The sequence below is a fragment of the Pinus tabuliformis genome, chromosome 3_1 (assembly GCF_031772625.1).
Source record: "Pinus tabuliformis cultivar Carrire ecotype Pingquan chromosome 3_1, CPIR1, whole genome shotgun sequence".
In the NCBI taxonomy this organism is placed as follows: Eukaryota; Viridiplantae; Streptophyta; class Pinopsida; order Pinales; family Pinaceae; genus Pinus; species Pinus tabuliformis.
Window position 1 is genome coordinate 982,831,730 of NC_142301.1, and position 14,851 is coordinate 982,846,580.

The window sequence follows — 14,851 nt, forward strand, 5'->3', positions numbered from 1 at the left end:
TCCGACACATAGGATATAGTTAAGTTCAACTTGGTCTAGTATAGAGTTAGGTAAAGTGTGTTTCTTTACCGTTGTACATTTTGTAACTTACAATCCGACGGTCACGATATGTAGTGATTCGACGGTTCACTCTCACCTCGGTATTACACACACTTGATCCGTGGCTTGACACCCGATTGGTCCATGAGTTCTATTTAAAGCGCATGGAGGGTCATTGTTCGGGTAATCCGTGCATGAGAGAAGCTTATGTAAATTTTCATTCTTTGATTAGTAAATTGCCTGTAGTACCCACGTTGGGACAGGCCGTGGACTGTTTCCCTCCTTGCACTTTGAGGGTTTTAACCACGTCAAAAATACTGGTGTATTGATCTGTGATCTGGTTGTGAGCGGTGTCCTTTTGGTATTCTTTCTGAGGAACTTACCCTGTAAATTCCTACAGCTTGTGAGTGAGAGAGAGAGATATTTTTGTTTGGGAGACCCATATTTGAGAGTGAATGCTTGAAGAAACATGTTGGCTGGACCCTCCGAGAAGGATTGCGACGTCAAGACTTGGTTGTAAGCTTTGCTCTTGATTTATAATTAATACAATCAATGATGATTTCCTATGTCTTGTATGTAATTTACTTGATAGCTCATGACTTCTTGACTTTATGAGTAAATATATCATTGTTGTTGTCGGTTACATGCTCTGTTGTTTTCTTGTGGTGTTTCAGGTTGATTGCTCATTAAGGAGAAGGAAACGGAAGCTGGAGTAGTGCAACGAAACTTCAACAACCACCGGTTTGAGGTAGGCCTCCAACTATAACTATTTAAGGAAATCAATTGTTGTTTTGTCTTTGCTGTGACTAGACCCACTCTAGGGCTAGAGGGATTGCCTTTGTCCATAGAGGGAACACTTTCCTACTTCACACTGCTGACCCCTCAGAGTTGCGGTCGGCCATAGAAGATGGCACCGACCGACCAACCTACTAAGAATATTATTCTTCCAGAATAAAACTAGTCTTTGATTGGTTTTTTCCTTTTTACTATATTTCCCTTCATCCCTGATGGTGAAACATCCAACAGCATAAACATCTGAGCCAACAGCTAAGTTAGTAAGAAGAGAAAAGGTGGTTAGAGCATAGGCAGGTGCAGTTTCACTAGTTATGCCGGTGAACTACATACTCCACATTGTTTTGTTGTAGTATTCATGGTTAGAGCACTACAGTGCATGACAAAAAATTAATGTAACCAAACTTCATTATGTGTGAAATGGTCGCAGTACTGTAATACAAGTTGTATATTAGCACATCTACAGCAGTGTTGTCTACCACTTCCAACTCCGTAGGGTTCCCACTCAATGTGTGGTCCATGCTAGTTCCTCTGCAGAATTCCACACTTATAAAACAGGGACCAATTTTAGCTAGTCATCCTTGGATTTTGATCAAACATCTCCCTAGCTTGATTCCAACTCTCATGAACATAGTAAACTCTTGAAACCCACATAGTGAGGAAGAATCTATAAGTTAACAAGGCTTAGACAACATAGAAACTCTTGCTTCACAAACCCAAGTTTCAACCTCAGAAACCAATGGCAGGTTTCTCCTCTCCATTTTGGAATTTCCAAGAGTTCCTTGATACTATGGCTTACTCCCTTTGGCTTCCCATATTAAGGATCCATGTTAATATACCTGATGTGAAGCAAACTGATGCATTTGAATCGGGTGCCCAGTGAAAATTCAGCTCCTCAAATCCTCGTGCATATGTCCAACAGACTATGTAGTAATTAATAACAAAATAAAGATCCAAAAATCAGTACAATTTAAACCCTAGAATATTTACCTACACTGTATATAAACACATGCGCCTCAAACAATTACCCAATTCAACTTCAATACACGGCAATTTTTCCCCACTGGCAATCTCAACTAATATGCAGAAACTTATCTTTCATTTCTTGGCAAACTCAAACAACTTAAATTTGCGGAAGCTATCTTTAATAAATGGTTCAAAACCCACAACCCAACCATCTCCTTTTCAAAAGTTTCAATAGCATTAAAAACCCCTTATACAAGTCTTATAAAGACTTTTAACAACCGTCAGTTTCATTGTTTTATTTTAAAACCCCCAATGCTTCTCATTTAATCATGTGCTCAATTCAACAAACTTCATGCCATTTCCAAACTCAATACAATCTGAACTTCTAACTTGATGCAGAAGTAAAATCAAACACTACTCAATCCAATAATTCCATTCACAGATGGCTGGATTTTAATTCAAATCAAAGAATGTGCTTATGTTTTTCAACCAGCAAATTCACACCACTGCCTAATCGATTTCCTGCATTCTGATATGACATCTCATATTGCCACCATCATTTCAAATAACATTGAAACTCATCTTACATATTCAACAACCGACACAATATTCAATGCATTCTACCCATCACTTCACATATGTGTTTTAATACCGGATTTCAAATAAACTTTCCATGAAACAAATTCACCCATATATTAAATCTCGATCTGGCAATTACAAGACTCCAATTCATTTCATTTAACTTCGTTCACACATTTCTTCAAACAGTTTTCTGCTATGGAAACTATAAACTTAGATTTAAGCCACAACATACCTTTCCAGAATTCAGCAGCGCTCTCCCTTCAACCCAATTTCCACAACATTTCTTCTGAATTCGGTTTTAAACATCTATGTGTCAACTGTCCCGTTTTTTCTTAGTGCAGAACTTGGTGCTGTAACTAGAATTCAATTGCTGTAATCGATCTTCCTCTTCCAGAAAATACACCAAACGTTTTTCCTCTACGCAGATTCAACGCAGAAACCAATATCTGTTACATACACATCAATTTCCAAAACACATGAAATTGCTTACCTCATCTACTGGGTTGTCTTCCACTGATTTTGAAAATGCTGTCTATCGTTCACTACGCTGCCAATTTGCACCAAATTGAATTTTTACAACACTTTCTTTGCTGGATACAGAGATTCCACGCGTAAATTGCTTCTTCAGCGGCATCCATCCTCTTCGATTTGCCATTAAAAATTCTCCAGACAAATTCTTTCACTGCTGCAATTCATGTCTTTGCCAGAATTCAATTCTTCAATGCTTATGATTTTATCAAACAATATCAGGTATTAATTCACTGTATAATGTTCACAAACAGAAAACGACCCAACGAATCCTGTCTCCCTGTTGTGAATTCGATTACACAGAAATCAATTTATTAACTTCAACAACGCTGTCATTTAGTTTAATTGTGATTGCCCATTCATGCAGTTCAACCAATTTCAAATGCCTTTGCTCAGCATGTGCAGACAAAATCGATATGAATTGATACTCAATTAGAGCTTACAAATATCGCTCATCATCCAAGATAACAAAACATACTTCGATTACAAAATTCCTCTCATAGACACACACAACAAATTGTTGCTAACGTTTGAAGAACATACATATAATTATTCTCTTATAAACCAGCAAATTAAATACCAGCCATTTCACCATTTCAACACATAAATTGAATCATACCCGAATTGACCAAATTAAGGTGCATAACTCAAAACCAACACTTTCATTAAAGTGAATTTACTTACAGCAACATTTTCTTTGTGGCCTGATTTACAATTTATTGGCCCTTACAACCTGCCTGAAGGCTTACAGCCTTGGCTGTTCAAGCCTGCTCTCAATCACACTCTCACTCTTTCCAACCATCTCAATGTGTTTTTCTCTCAAAACCCCCTCCTATTTATACAATTTTAAAAATGATCTAATTAAATGCTCAATCCCCTTAATATCTCAACACCACTAGAATATCTCAACAAATCCCTAAATCTCTCAACATCCCTAAAACTTAGAAACTAATTCCAACTTAGGCTCCCTCATTAATTCTAAATAATCTAGAAACTAATTTCTCTCACATTTACAATTTCTCACAAATAATTTATTAATCACCCAAAATAATATTAATATTTACATGAAATTTAATATTTCTTCAAAACATGAAAACCCCCTAGCTTAGATAAAATACAAGGTGTTTTTCGGAGCTAATGCTCCTGCATCAGACTCCCCATGTAAGAAAATTCATGACCACCTGGTCATAAGTCTGGATATTTCCTCCTGGATCCCAAATTTTATTTTGTAATCTTTCTTTGCTTGTCAATTGCTTTACTGCTGTTGTTATCTGTTGTTGTCCTCCAGGTTTCCATATTTTGTGCTGTAATGCTCCACTTGCTTTGCCTTCAAGATCTGCTACTGTCTTCCTCTTGTTGTCACTCCTTTTCTTTCTTGCTACTGTCTTTCTCTGAGACATTTTCATCATTAACCTCCTTATCAACTCAATTTCTCTGTCCAGTATATCCTCTGTCTGCTGATTGTTTCCAGCATCTTCAATAAAACATGTTACTTTAGCTACCACCATAAATGTTGCGGCCTCCCAAACTTCCTGTCCCTCTGCAACATTCCTTTGCTCATCACCTGCAATTTCATCTGCAACTTCTTTCTCTGGTTCAAATGTCTCCAACAAACATTTCAGCATTTCATCAACATGTTGCAAATTAACTCCAGCATAATCTCCATCTTTCTCTTCGACAATCTTCAAAAATTGTCCATCATCATCTTGATTGATTCTGGCAATCAAATCAAGTTCTTCAAACACTACAGCTTCATCCTGTACTACTGTAGCAGCTTCAAAATTTTGTCCTCCAATCTTCTTTTGGCTATACAGAAAAGCCAACTCTCTTTTGTCACCCATGGTAACAAGCCTCTGCTTATGAGACATGATTGTCTCATCTTCTTTCTGCAACTGTTCTCCTCCTTCCAAGACAATTCCAAATGATGGACTGTCTTCTTTCTTACCTGTAAACACAATCAAATTGTCAGCATCAAAATCACAAGACCCACTGGTCTCACTTGTCGATTCAGTCACCAAGTTTTCTCTCTGCAGCTCCAAGTATTTTTCAGGACTCAGAAAATCTTCACTGGCTTTCTCCTCAGATTTCTCCGGCAACACTTCAGTATGCTACTCTGATTTCTTTCCCGACTCCTCTATCAGCACATCAGTATGCTGATTTGCATTCACCATGAGACTGTTAGCTAGTCTCTCCTTCTTACCATCATCTGCTCCATGACTGTCATTCATAAAAACTCTCTTCCCTTGCTTCTTCAGCAAATTAACCTGCACATAAGTCCTCTGTCTCTCCAACTCTCTTCTCTGGAGATCTAGTTTCCTATACAATTCAACAACTTCATTAGGAGTAGAACTTGGAAACTTCACACGATTTTCCATACCTTCCCTAGTGCTTGACCAATCATCAGCTGGTCCTTCTCTTTCTGCATCAACATCCTGATTAGACTCCTTCGTCTTCATCTCCTTCTGAGATCTTGCTATCTCATCATCGATCTGAACAGCCTTCAGATTCAACTCTTCTTGAACAAACTCTAAAGCTTGTTCATCTCCCTGTACTGTACCTGCAAACATGCACAACTCATTAGTTTTTAAATCACAAGACTTTTCAGTCTTGACTGCTTCCTCCATTACTTCCTTTTGAACAAATCTGCATTTGGAATCTTCAAATTCCATCTCTGGCTCAAGAACTCTAAGTTCCTTTTTCAACAAGGCAATCACAATTTGCCTCAACCTCCTCTGCAATTGTCGCCAAATCACTCTCTTTCCCTTCAGTGGAAAGATCCATTTTCTATTTTGATTTTCCTGCTCTTGCAGCCATTCTTCCAGTACCTGCAATTGTACCTTCATTACTGCAATCTCTCTTTCTCGAACTTCTGCAGTCATCTCATCTCTGTGGCATTCCTCTGAACCTCTTCTCTGATCCTCCATGAGTTTCTCACTCATCATGAGTTGCACTAGCCTCTGCAACAACAATCTCTCTTGCTGCCACTTACCTCACCAAGCTCTCCTCACTCAGTCTTTTGGTAAGTACTTGGTTCACTGCCTCTGGAACCTTTCGAGCACTCTCTCTGCTCTCTCCAGGCTATCTCTTCAACTCACCTTCTTCTTCAGGACACTGCAATTGTCCTCCTTATTCAGCCTTTAGCTGAATGCCAGGTTCACTGCCATCATCTTCTCTGCAACCATAAATTACATTTACAAATTTCAAATCAGAAAAATCATCTCACCTCTTAAGATCTTGCATGATCTTTTCCTCCCTGCAATCCTGTTCACTTGTGTAGTTTGCATATCAGATTTAGAAATCTGATCTTCTTTTCAATCATTCATCATATATTCAAAAATACATTTCAGTTCTTCAACAAAACCTTATGTCTTCATTCAGAAAACAAATATCTTCAACAGAGCATTCCAAGCTCTGATACCAAAAAAATGAGGCAGGTAGAGCCTGCAAACCCTAGAATCTTTACCTACACTGTATATAAACACATGCGCCTCAAACAATTACCCAATTCAACTTCAATACACGGCAATTTTTCCCCACTGGCAATCTCAACTAATATGCAGAAACTTATCTTTCATTTCTTGGCAAACTCAAACAACTTAAATTCGCGGAAGCTATCTTTAATAAATGGTTCAAAACCCACAACCCAACCATCTCCTTTTCAAAAGTTTCAATAGCATTAAAAACCCCTTATACAAGTCTTATAAAGACTTTTAACAACCGTCAGTTTCATTGTTTTATTTTAAAACCCCCAATGCTTCTCATTTAATCATGTGCTCAATTCAACAATCTTCATGCCATTTCCAAACTCAATACAATCTGAACTTCTAACTTGATGCAGAAGTAAAATCAAACACTACTCAATCCAATAATTCCATTCACAGATGGCTGGATTTTAATTCAAATAAAAGAATGTGCTTATGTTTTTCAACCAGCAAATTCACACCACTGCCCAATCGATTTCATGCATTCTGATATGACATCTCATACTGCCACCATCATTTCAAATAACATTGAAACTCACCTTACATATTCAACAACCGACACACTATTCAATGCATTCTACCCATCACTTCACATATGGGTTTTAATACCGGATTTCAAATAAACTTTCCATGAAACAAATGCGCCCATATATTAAATCTCGATCTGGCTATTACAAAACTCCAATTCATTTCATTTAACTTCGTTCACACATTTCTTCAAACAGTTTTCTGCTATGAAAACTATAAACTTAGATTTAAGCCACAACATACCTTTCTAGAATTCAGCAGTGCTCTCCCTTCAACCCAATTTCCACAGCGTTTCTTCTGAATTTGGTTTTAAACATCTATGTGTCGACTGTCCCGTTTTTTCTTAGTGCAGAACTTGGTGCTGTAACTAGAATTCAATTGCTGTAATCGATCTTCCTCTTCCAGCAAATATGCCTTCAATTTAACTCCAGGCTGTAGCTGTAGATATGCCACACCAAACGTTCTTCCTCTGCGCAGATTCAACGCAGAAACCAATATCTGTTACATACACATCGATTTCCAAAACACATGAAATTGCTTACCTCATCTACCGGGTTGTCTTCCACTGATTTTGAAAATGCTGTCTATCGTTCACTACGCTGCCAATTTGCACCAAATTGAATTTTTACAATGCTTTCTTTGCTGGATACAAAGATTCCACGCGTAAATTGCTTCTTCAGCGGCATCCATCCTCTTCGATTTGCCATTAAAAATTCTTCAGACAAATTCTTTCACTGCTGCAATTCGTGTCTTTGCCAGAATTCAATTCTTCAACGCTTATGATTTTATCAAAAAATATCAGGTATTAATTCACTGTATAATGTTCACAAACAGAAAACGACCCAACGAATCCTGTCTCCTTGTTGTGAATTCAATTACACAGAAATCAATTTATTAACTTCAACAACGCTGTCATTTAGTTTAATTGTGATTGCCCATTCATGCAGTTCAACCAATTTCAAATGCCTTTCCTCAGCATGTGCAGACAAAATCGATATGAATTGATACTCAATTAGAGCTTACAAATATCGCTCATGATCCAAGACAACAAAACATACTTCGATTACAAAATTCCTCTCATAGACACACACAACAAATTGTTGCTAACGTTTGAAGAACATACATATAATTATTCTCTTATAAACCAACAAATTAAATACCAGCCATTTCACCATTTCAACACAGAAATTGAATCATACCCGAATTGACCAAATTAAGGCGCATAACTCAAAACCAACACTTTCATTAAAGTGAATTTACTTACAGCAACATTTTCTCTGTGGCCTGATTTACAATTTATTGGCCCTTACAACCTGCCTGAAGGCTTACAGCCTTGGCTGTTCAAGCCTGCTCTCAATCACACTCTCACTCTTTCCAACTATCTCAATGTGTTTTTCTCTCAAAACCCCCTCCTATTTATACAATTTTAAAAATGATCTAATTAAATGCTCAATCCCCTTAATATCTTAACACCACTAGAATATCTCAACAAATCCCTAAATCTCTCAACATCCCTAAAACTTAGAAACTAATTCCAACTTAGGCTCCCTCATTAATTCTAAATAATCTAGAAACTAATTTCTCTCACATTTACAATTTCTCACAAATAATTTATTAATCACCCAAAATAATATTAATATTTACATGAAATTTAATATTTCTTCAAAACATGAAAACCCCCTAGCTTAGATAAAATACAAGGTGTTTTTCGAAGCTAATGCTCCTGCATCATTATATGGTTGTAGCCATAGGAATACCCAATCACCTACATCAAAACTTCTTTCGCTGCGATGTTGATCTGCTTGCTGTTTCATTCTATTCTGCGCCAAGGTGAGGTTATCCTTTAAGAGTTGGAGAACTTGTTGCTGATGCTTGATGTGATCTTCCACTGCTTGAACCTTAGAATTTTCTCTTAAATATGATGTGATGGATGGTGGATGATATCCATAAAGTGCCATAAATGGGGTCATTTTTGTTGCAGTATGGAAGGAAGTGTTATACCACCATTCAGCGAGAGGCAACCATTTGACTCATTGTGTCTGTTTATCAGATACAAAGCAACGAAGATATCCTTCCAAACATTTGTTTACTATCTCAGTTTGGCCATCAGATTGAGGATGATAAGATGCACTATGAGCTAACTAAGTACCAAGACAAGAAATTAATTCTGTCCAAAAATTTCCAGTGAAAATGGGATCTCCGTCGCTTACAATAATCTTTGGGTTTCCATGTAGCTTTTGAATTGTTTCCATAAATGTAGTAGAAACTTTACTCGATTTAAATTGATGAGATAATGCACAAAAGTGCGCATACTTGGTAAGCCTATCAACTACCACCATGATAACAATCCTTCCTTTAGACTTGGGTAAACCTGTGATAAAATCCATTGAAACCTCCTCCTAACGTTGGCTTAGAATGGATAAAGGTTGTAATAGTCCTAGGGTCTTAATTGTTTCAACTTTATTTTGTTGGCACGCTAAACATTCCGCCACAAACTTTTGAATATCCGATTTAAGGCCATCCCAAAAAAGATCCTTCTTAACCCTGTGGTAGGTTTTTAGAAATCCTGAGTGCCCTCCTAAGGGAGAGGTGTGCAATTCCCTAAGAATCTTTTGTTTGAGTTGGGAATTCTTACATAGGTATAACCAATCCTTGTACCATAACGAATCATTTTTCCAGTGAAATGTATCAGATGTAATGGGATCTTGTTGTATCTTTTCAATTAGTGCTCACACTTCCTCATCATTCTTTCATTCATCCCTTGCTTCGTTTATCCAATTTGGTTGGATAATAGAATGGCACAAGAAATGCTTCCACATCCTCATACTTTCTTGAGAGTGCATCTGCCAAGCCATTGTTAATTTGAAACAACTCTTTTGGATCAGCAGGGCTAATTCTATTGCACATTATCACATATGCCGACGAGGAATAATTTCGAACTATGTTGTAACCCCGTGAGTAGTAATCGGTTACATTGTTCAAACTCATTGCAGGTGAACGTGGCTCATTCAATAGTTCAATGCCCAAAAGGGCAGGGTGTGCAACATATCTGTCAATCACATAACCAATTTTTTAAAGTTTTCCATGGACCTAATTGATTGAAAAAAAGGGGGCTTCTTTTCTACTATATCAAGAAATATATATGTAGAGATTATTTATGCCAGGTCAAAACCTATCGAGATGAATTACTTCTATAGCAATTTTCTGTACCTAGCATCAAGAAAATCTATGGTAGATAGACTCTTCTCAATGTTCTCTTGCGACTCAGGCCATTCTATAAATCCATCTATGCTGCAGCTATGCTCATCACCATTTTTTGAACACAGAGCAGCATGGAGATCGATAATCACCTTAATGTCATGGTTCCTGCAACATTATTTCAGCAAAGTTAATTAACATATGGTCACTTATCTTGAGTTCTGTTTGTTTTCTATTTATAGGATTGAAAATTTCAGAATGAAGGCCAGTTTTCACTTACTGTGCCCACGAGAAAGCTTTGTTGAGACAAGCTAGAGATCCTCCAACAAAAGGAGCAGGAGGCTTTGGATCACTAACAATCCACCATCCAACTAGAATTCTGACAGCACTTATCCCGTTCATGGACATGAAAACAAAATCATCCTCTGTGATGAAAGTGCTTCGATGTTCCTGAGAGAACAAAAAGTAAAATCATGAGAAGCCCCATTGGGTACTATTTCTCAAGAGAGTAGAGTAAGATGTTTAGTATAAATTGGCCATTATGTTCATGACTTGTTTAGCTCTCTTGTGTCCATAGCCATTTTAGATTTGATACTCACCCTGCAACATCCCTACGATGGTCATCTCAAAATTTGCAGCATTGTCGTCGTCCCAACCAAGCTCCCCTTCAAAATCGACAGTCAGTTGATTTGTGGATTGTGCCTGCATATGTCAAATATTAAAAAAAGAAGATGTATATGAGGTTAATGGTTCGAAATGAATTTGAAATTAATGCTTATGAGTTTTTTTGTTTGACTTTATCAAATTTAATCCCACGCCTTGTGGTCTTCCTATCTGCAAGATGTTTTTTGGCTTCTAGTTAAACTAATTGCAAACTCTCCTCCTACTTTTATATAGATACAGTGCTCCTTGCAAAACTCTCTCAAGATGGTGATCCTCGAAATCTCTGATAACATACCTGCATGTACATTCCATTGAAGACTTTGATATGCACACTATTCTGATTGGCCGGGTTTCTAATGATCTGAAATGTTTCCCAGCTTCTAGGGGTGGTGGCTACGGCCTTCACAACACCCCCTCCTCCATTATCGGCTCCTACAAACTGCTTATTGAAGACTCTAAGTTGGTAGTAGCCATCTCTCACACGCCATAACTGCAACAGTACAAGTCAGTTTCAGAATTCATCATCAAAGAAGCAAAAAGGAGGAGCACAAATTTGTCAACAAACACATACCCTGAAAGTTTCCCATCCCGAGGGATTAGTTCTGTTTACTGCCATGATTGTCCCCCCTCCATCTTCTGCAACCACGTAGGTTCCCAGTTTCATCGATTTTAACTGGATCTGCGTCCCATCCTGAGAAAATCAAACATTAAAATCTAAATAAGAATAAGTAACTCGAGCTGTTGATTGTAGGAGCAACCGAGGGAATTGCAAAGTCCAATGGGAGCACAACAAAACGAATACCAGCAGATCCTTGTCAGGAATCCCGTCAAAGAGTGACGGCTTGATCCATCCTTCGATAACAAGCCACCCTCCCAAATTTACAAAATAGTACTTCTGCGTGTCCTTCGTAAGTCTACTTGCTTCTAATATCTTCCTTCCATAAGCTATAGAGATGAATAGTGGAAATAAGTTATTAAGTTAACATTAATAACTGTGAGGGGTGTGTTTACAGAATACTTCTGCGTGTCATTCGTAAGTCTCCTTGCTTCTAATATCTTCCTTCCATAAGCTATAGAGATGAATGGTGGAAATAAGTTATTAAGTTAACATTAATAACTGTGAGGGTTGAGTTTCTAAAAAATAGTTGCGCCGACCCCCTTCTGGCACTTGTTGTCAGTTAAAAAGTTGTCAGTTAGAAAGTCGCGCCGATTCCTGTGGGTGAAGATCAGGGTTTCCCCTAGACCATAACCAATGTGTCTTTCCCTTCTGATTTCTATTTCTTAGCTTGTTTTGACTGTGTTCTCCCTCACTGGAAAGCTCTGTTAGCTTGGTTTATATGCTTGTTTAGTTTGCCTTTTCTTCACTTTCTTTCTTGAGTCATTGGATGGTTTGTAGCCCTAGGGCATCTAGGTTGTCATCCATTCACCTGTTTGTGTTCTCAGCACGTCAATTTGATAGTTGAGTTGCTCCTTGCATTTTATTTTTGGTCTTTTTGTTGCCTCGATTTCCATTTAACAAGTTTGAAAAGTTTCTTTTGTTAATTGAGCGTCTCTTTTCGATCATAGATCACATTTCTCATCTTGTTTTTGGTGGAGTATTTATGTCATTGGTTTGGAAGGAATTCTCTTTTTTTCTTTGCATTCGCTTGAGGTCGATGGTTTTGAAATTTTTTCATTGAAGTGTTTGTGAAAGATTCATTTTATCATTTCATTGAAAAATACACAATTCTAGTTTGCTGAATCAATATGTTACATTAGTTAGCATCATTGAAGACTAGAGTTACATCACCATTTTCATTTGAAAAGAAATGAATTCTCTTTACTAGTGAAAGGACTACTTGAAGTGCGTTTAATAGGAAAGATAGGAATTGGAAAGTGTTTTTCATCACTTTTTTTTTCAAAAAGTGAAATAGTGAAAAGGTAATTTTTCTTTCAATTGCTTGATTTTTTGCATTGATTATATTTTATACTCTCGTTAGTGTAAAAAATTCATAGAATTGAAAGGATCTTGTCTCATTTAGCTGTATATAGGAGTTTTTCGAGTCACATCGATAAGGCCTGAGAATGAGACATAATTTCAAGATAAACTGTAAAATGTATTCAATTAAACTAAGGCACATTTGAAAACTAACGATCACATTTAGAAGGTCTAGGCTAGAGATGTGTTTTGACGTCTTTAAACCTAGCAACTGTCGTTCGCTTCGGCTCTAGACATTGCTAGTACGGACTTGTGCTCCCCATACCGTCGCATATATAAAGGGAGGCCCCTCTAGGTTGCAATCCTTTATCCATAGGAAGCTGAGTTTGTCGCCTTGTAAATGTAATACACCAAACATAACATTGAGGGAGATTTCTTGCCTGTACTTCTTAGTTCGCCGAGAGGTATTTTGCAGTTCACGGTTACCTGATAATCCTTTTTGACTAGATCATCCTGAGTAGTCATTTTGATCTTTTTGACTCCCTAAATATAAAAGATCATCCGAGTGCTTGTCCTTTCGATCTCGTTTCAAACCAAAAGTGATAAGAGTCACCTTTTCTTCTTTCTCAACTCTTAAAACATGAAAGAGCACCAGTTTGTTTTTGCATCTTAGTTCTGTTTATTGCTATGATTCTCCCCCCTCCATCTTCTGCAACCACGTAGGTTCCCAGTTTCATCGATTTTAGCTGGATCTGCGTCCCATCCTGAGAAAATCAAACATTAAAATCTAAATAAGAATAAACAACTCAAGCTGCTGATTGTAGGAGCAACCGAGGGAATTGCAAAGTCTAATAGGAGCACAACAAAACGAATACCAGCAGATCCTTGTCAGGAATCCCATCAAAGAGTGACGGCTTGATCCATCCTTCGATAACGAGCCACCCTCCCAAATTTACAGAATGGTACTTCTGCGTGTCGTTGGTAAGTCTCCTCGCTTCTAATATCTTCCTTCCATAAGCTACAGAGATGAATGGTGGAAATAAGTTATTCAGTTAACATTAATAACTGCGAGGGGCGTGTTTTAAGAAAATCATAACTAAAATGAAACTTCCAACAATTAGTAAATTGAAATTCAAGTAATATACCTAGGGAAGACGTTAAAACCAGCAGAGTGATAACAAATCCAAAGCTTCTTTGAGACCTTTTTCTGGCGTGGACGTCGATGTAAGCTACCATTACGAAATCTTCAAATCAAGCACATTAGTGTCCCTCACCTGCCAATATATTTGTAGTTTGTAATATCACATCGATAGTTATAGAGATACATACTCATGTAATAGGTCTTAGAATCGGCTAGACCAGTGCACTAAATTACTCAGTACTTTAGGAATTTAATTCAGTAGGGTTTCCATATCCGAGTCAAAGACGATATTAAAGAACGACACCACTGGATTTAGACATAAAAATGCAAAAGTCTAAAATACCTAGGTCACAAGGCACAAATAAAGCACATTAATGTTGGATTTAGAAATAAAAATACAAATTCCAAAGCCTCGAGCCAAAGCTTTTCTTAAAAGTGTGTTTCTGGAATTGAGTGTGACATACAAAGTCATAGATTTAGGGCTGACTTGATCTGCAATGGTGCTCATGAAACAAAAACCATTATAATAAATTCGTTACATCATCACAACGGTAAATCTTTCTTCTTCAGAGGTTAAGTTATATTATAAAGGAGTCGTCTACGGTGGCCGAGGAATTGCCCCAACGGCCAAAAGTGGTCGGGCAAAAAAATTTCAAACAATCTTGTAAATGTAGTGTTTGAATCATGTTTTTGATTGTAGAAATGGATTCAGCATCATCAAAAACCTCTAGGGCACCTAAAATTATGAAGTTTGACAACCTTTACTTAAATTTACAAAAATCCCTGCCGGATTTTTTCAAAATATGACTGGAATTTCCATAACTTTCATGGAAAAAAAGCATAATCGTTGGACTACGGCTATTAGAAATTCAGTGTATCATAACAAATTTAGGTAAGTTGAAAAATTCATTATATTATAATTGGTTTAGATTTATTTCAATTTTGGATTTATTAAACATTTAAAACATTTTCTTAGAGTGAAAAAAGAATTGATATTTTTAAAATTAGGAGTTA

At 37.2% G+C, this 14,851-nt stretch overlaps 1 pseudogene; it reads right to left on the reverse strand.

Annotated features, from left to right (window-relative positions):
* Positions 1-3,652: 3,652 nt before the first annotated feature.
* On the reverse strand, positions 3,653-13,932 carry LOC149191132 (uncharacterized; annotated as a pseudogene).
* Positions 13,933-14,851: the final 919 nt, after the last annotated feature.